Raw genomic sequence first — 5,728 nt, 5'->3', positions numbered from 1 at the left:
TGACCTAGGATGAATGCTCCTGGAAAAGTGTCCACTATTCAAAATGTCACTTCCCCTCAACAGGCTGTGCATTATATTGACAGGCATACTTTCAGAGGCCCCTGAATGACAAGGATGGATGGAAGGCTGCCACAGCAGCCAACACTGCCACCCCAGCTGAGAGAGTGTGTGGATGAGTGAGTGAGTAGGTGGGTGAGTAAGTGAGGAGATGGGTGCCCAAGTTATCTACACCCTCCCCCAGGGACAGAGCAGCAATAGGAGCCAGGACTATGACAGTGGGTGTAACATGGAGACTTACAGGGCCGCATTTCTCAGTGACAAGCGGCTAGCAAGCCACCTTATCCTTCCAGTGAGCACATTTGAGGGGCTTCCCGCCCACGGATAGAGCCAGTAGTGGGTGAGGGTTGGAAAAGAGTGCTCTGTTATCCTTCAGAATGAAGAGGATAGAGCCCCAAGGCCCACCACTTTGGGCCATGCAGACCTTGCATTGTGTAATGATGTTCTTGGTAATCACTCAGTTCAGTGCAGCAACCAGAGATCACCATTGAATTGTGCCCATGTCAACCTGGATAGAAACCCAGGAAGCAGATGGATTTGGGAAGCAAATGTACCAGAATCAAGCTATTACACTCAATTGAAGCATTTCTCTTAATGCACTAAAAAGACTCCACCTTGGCTTAAGTGGACTAAGACTCAGATATTTCCAGATTCCCCAAAGCAAACTTCAGATAGCCCTCTTCCTGTCATGATTTATTTCAGAGGAAGGGTGTTTGATATCTACAATTGGAGCCTAAAAAAACTCCTCAGCCCAGGTCTGTTTTGTAAAATTGCATCTATCGATTAGACCAATTAATGAAATGACGTAGTGTAAATTAACTTCAGGATTTAGAGGGCACCAAGTTCAAGTGGTCGGAACACACTAGGCTGTAGGAGTCTCTAACGATCTTGTGTGAGGGAATTCCCAGAATTTTGACTGAGGTTGCCTGCTCTGCTCACTGGGGACCTGGAAGGCCAAGGAAAGACCTTTCCACAGAGCTGCTTGTTGGAGTTGGTATAGTTTCGGGCAGTGGCTCATAAACTTCAGCGTGAGTTAAAATCTCCTGGGGGTTGTTAAAACACGGAGTCCTGACCTCCACCTCCAGAGTTTCTTATTCAGTGGGTTTGAGGTGAGGCCAGAGGATTTGCAGTTCTAACAAGTACTCAGTTGGTACTGATAGTGTTGGTCCCAGACCACATTTTGAAAACCAGGGTTTGGGGACAGGAACACCTATGTCAGGGAGAGGCAGAGGCGGGCAGGGAGGGAGGTGCAGGTGAAGGGCACTAGGCTCCTGAGTACGGGATACAAGCCCAGAGTTGGGTCATGGCAGGAATCTGGGAGCAGAAACAGAGAGTGAGGTCAGGAGTGGGACTTCCACATCTCTGAGGGCTGTTGTTGTTTTTGTTATTATTGTTGTCGTTGCTTCTCCTTTCTCACTGGGGACCTGGAAAGTCCATTTTAGTTTGCAAAACAAACAAAATTTGTTTTACAAAACTGTTTCCAATTTATCTGTGAGGAATGGCTGACTTATTTCCTTTTCCTTCCAGGTTGGTCATGTCTGGAGATGATGTGGGCTTCATGGACCGGCAGCCTATAGGACCTGGGAGGGTTTCGTTTGGATGTGTCTACTCTTGAGGATGCCCAAGCCTTTCTCAACTTCTTCATAGCAACCTGATTGCACCCATGAGTAGCCAGCCTGTCCCTCAGGCCACTCCCAGGGAAGGGCTTTCCTGTTCTAAGTTTCTGTGACTCTGAGAATGCAGGTGAACAAAGTGAGGCTGAAAAACTGGGGTTCAGATCCCCATAAGTCAAGACTGAAAACAGCAAGCGTCCTGGGGGCCAGAGATGGCTGGACTCTACCCCAGCCCAACTCTGATTTGCTGTGTTTCCTGCACGCTGTCCCTTTCCCTCTCTTGCGTCTTCTGTGAAGAGGGAGTATGGCACTAGATTTTCTCCAAAAGTCCTTCCATTTCTGATAGGGGTGAGGTTATGCCCATGCTTCCCAAAGAGAACTCTGTGCAACCCTTCTTCTCCTTGAAAAATGGGTTTCGTGGTTAGATAAGTTTGGAAACATTTTCAAAACATAAGCCTTCTCTTGGAGTTATAATTCATCTTCACAAATTAAAGGCTCTTAAGAGTGCTGAAGTCAGGAAACCTGTTTAACTTTATTTAACCCAGCATTTTCCAAACTTACTTGACTGCAGAATCATATAACTTTTTTTCCCACTTAACATCTACTGGTGCTGGAGTTCTCCAGAGGACACTTTGGAAAACACTGGCTAATGCCAAGGGCTGAGGCAAGAGGCAGATGACTATGTCGGCATCTGAAGTTGCCTTTCCTCTGCACCCGAAGGTGTAGTCCACTTCCCCTCTTCTCTCTGCACCTTGGTGCGTTGGTCCATTCAGAAAACATGGACTGAGTATCTGCCACATGCCAGGGACTGAGCTGGGCACTCAGCTCATACTAGACAGATAGCTTCTGCCCTCAGAAAGCTTCTGGCTGGAGTGGCAGGGGAGAGCCTAGGTCCTGCCTTGGCCCGGAAGGGAATGTTGAAGATTCTTTTGTCCCTTCTTTTCCACGGGATGATATCAATTTGCCATTGGAGTCACTACTAGATTCTCTCTGTTCAGTCTCACCTGCATGTCAAGCACACAAATATGTGCATTCATTCATTTAACAAGAATAGATACTGAGCTGATTCAGCTTCCTAGAGTGGAAGCTCTGAGCTCCGTGCTGCCTCACCAGGCTGGTCCCAGTCTTCTCAGCACCACCAGCCCCGGATCCTCTCTCACATCCTTATTTTCTTATCTTGGGAGTGACATGTTCTCTCTGATCATTATTTTTTTCTTTCTCTGGGTCCTTTTCCCTAAGCCTTTGAAAGTAAAAGCCAGGACAGGCCATAGCTTCTCTTCCTGCTGCCCCATCTCTTCCCTGGAGGCATGCAGCACAGGACAGCCTGTGGGGTGGAAGAAGAGAAGGAAATATCCAGAATTGTTAAAAATTAATTAACAGTTTAAACATATTATATTACTGTAAAACAGCAGCAATTTTTAAATATGCTTTTTACAAAAGCACACCAGCCTATGGATGGTGCTACAAGCCCCTTCTGTGATGAGCATCATTGTTCTGTGAGGCCAGAATGTTGAGGTCAAGATCATTCGTTCAGCCCTGACTGGCGTGGCTGTTTGTCGGGTGTTGTCCTGCAAAGTGAAAGGTTGCCGGTTTGATTCCTGGTCAGGGAACGTGACTGAGTAGTGGGTTCAGTGCCTGGCCAGGGTGCATGCGAGAAGCAACCAATGAATATTCTCTTTCACCTGATGTTTCTCTCCCTTTCTCTCTTCCTCCCTTCTCCTCTCTTTAAAATTATATATATATATATATATTTTTTTTTTAAAAAGAGCATTTATTCATTCATGTACCACAGTAGACAACCCAATTGTTTCCTTAAGAAAAATTCATGTCTTGTTTGCAGATTCTGCTGCTCTACAGAGGGAAGGTGGTCATTTATTTGGCTAAATCTTGGTCAGGCTTCTTACTTTTCAAAAAAGGCAGTCAACCTGAAAGTCCCCAGGTTGGCTTAAAAATTTTTTTATTATTATTGTTATTATTATTATTAAATAATAGCTACTTATTATAAAAGTTATAGAAACAATTCATTTAGAAAGTTGTCTGCTATAAGCTAACCTCTCCACGACAACCACTTTTGGACAGTGGTTATGTGTTTATGCAGGTTTTCCCTTCATATCTTACTTCTTCATTAATACTGATCTGCTTCATTCTTCATAACAGAACTGCATTGTTTTCTTGATTAACTCTTTAAAAATTATTTTTACAATCTAAAAGTAATACAAAATTATAGTAAGGAGGGCTTAGGTGAACCATGACATTCCACCTCCCGATGTTCAACACTGTCACCAGTGTCTTATGTAACCTTCCAGAAATTTCCTGTGTTATTTTATTATTTCACTTGTAATCCAAGCATGATCACGCAATACCTACTGTTCTGCAACTTGCTTTTTTCACCTAACGACATCTTACACAACTCTTCCTAACAGCACGTATTGCCCCCCTTATTCCTGTTGATGACTGCATGGCATTCCACTGTACAGATGTCTATAATTTGTATATCTTGATCCAATTCTCAGCCACATGCAACACCCACATTTCAGGTCTTTGTTAGAAACAAGAGCTCACACTGTCTGCTGCCCATTCTCTAACAAAAGCAGAGCTGAAAGGAGAATTGCAATTATTCCACTTTGCAAGGAGAATAGTTTGGAAATGAGGCTGCGGTCAGTCCTTGCATTCTTCTAGTGCGTAGGTCTCATCCCTGAGTGAAGCCACCATCAGTGAACTGCATGTTCGGTCCGCACCTCCTGGGCCTCCCAAACAGGTGCCTTCCTAGGCCTGGCGCCTGGTCACCAGGAGGACGTGAAGGATGCCCACTGCTGCGTGGCCCACGGGATGTCCATGCAGAACCAGTCTCGCTTCTTCCCAGGAGCTGCTCTGCTTTCCTGTAAGGACTATGTGACATTTGTAATTAGTCGTGTGTCTTATTTTCCTTTTTGCTTTGACCTGGAAGCCCAGAGCCAAATTTCAGTAATCACATAAAACTTTGTGCTTATCTGCTTGCTATTTTTTCCCCTCATCTTTATAGTCTTTTATAGAACTCCTGGACCTTTAATTGTAAAGATCTTGATATTTAATTTTTGAACTTTTTCCTTTCTTGTTTTGCTGAGGTTTCTTATTTTTGTTGATACCCCTGAAAGTCACCTCATTTTTTTTTCTATTGCAGAACGAGACTGAACATCAGAAGACTTTTGGAAGATGCTTCCCAGACATGTCCCTTTCTGTTCTAAGGCCCGCTTCGCCCTGGCTCTGTTGATGTGGAGAGGGTCAAAGGGTGCTGTGGAGATGACAGAAGCCAGCGGGGTTAGGACAGCAGGTGGCCTGACTGGAGAGATCTGCAGTTCAAGGACATTGGGCCAAAATTCATTTGAAATGAGGTGTGGGGGCTGCTAGGGTGCTTTTAGCAGGGCCCACTCCTTCACCCCTGAGTTTAATGGGCTTTTTCTAAGCCTGAAAAGTGCCTCCTGTCCTAACAGCACCACCACTCCTGGGATTAGCTTGGAAACCAACAAGGCCAGTTTGGGACTTGGCAATGCTTTCAGCGTCAGAGTCAGGAGGGACCTGGGCCTTCCACTAACTGAGGGACAGGGGTGGCAGCCCCTAGAACCCAGCGGGTTAGATGCTGTCCTGTCACCTACAAGAGGAATGGCTGTGATAAAATAATAACCAGGAACCGTAGGTGACCCAGTTTGAACAAAGGGGGCTGAGGATCGATGCCCTGCAGTCACTGCCTGCTTTGTGGGTCCTTTCGCAACAACGTTATATATTATATGCAAATCTCGGCACAAACTTAAGGCCGCTTTTCATGTCAAGTGGCTTCTTTGAGCCTATATGTTATATTTTACAGATCTTGGACAGTAACATTTTTCTTTTTAGTGCAAAGTTGCTCAAGGTTCATCTGAGACTCTTTTAAATTGCTGCTTTCAGAGAAATAACAATGTAAAATGACACGATGATGTATGGCCCCATCCTGCCGACCAGGGCTGCAGCGGCGCGAACGCCACGGAACCTCAGGGAATGAAGCGGTCTCCAGGGCGCCATTGTGCAGTTGTCCTAACCGGATC

The 5,728-nt window shown here is 45.4% G+C and overlaps 1 long non-coding RNA gene across 1 annotated transcript; it reads left to right on the top strand.

Moving 5' to 3' along the window:
• The first annotated feature begins 3,642 nt into the window (after window positions 1-3,642).
• LOC119038181 (uncharacterized) lies at window positions 3,643-5,458 on the top strand. Its single transcript, XR_008391341.1, has 2 exons — window positions 3,643-4,551; window positions 4,831-5,458. It is a non-coding gene; the product is annotated as an uncharacterized LOC119038181 (long non-coding RNA).
• Window positions 5,459-5,728: the final 270 nt, after the last annotated feature.

The sequence above is a fragment of the Artibeus jamaicensis genome, unplaced genomic scaffold (genome assembly GCF_021234435.1).
Source record: "Artibeus jamaicensis isolate MK-2021 breed Jamaican fruit bat unplaced genomic scaffold, CSHL_Jam_final contig_332, whole genome shotgun sequence".
Taxonomy (NCBI): domain Eukaryota; kingdom Metazoa; phylum Chordata; class Mammalia; order Chiroptera; family Phyllostomidae; genus Artibeus; species Artibeus jamaicensis.
Note: the sequence above shows the minus strand (reverse complement) of the source record. Positions and strands in the feature narration are given on the sequence as shown.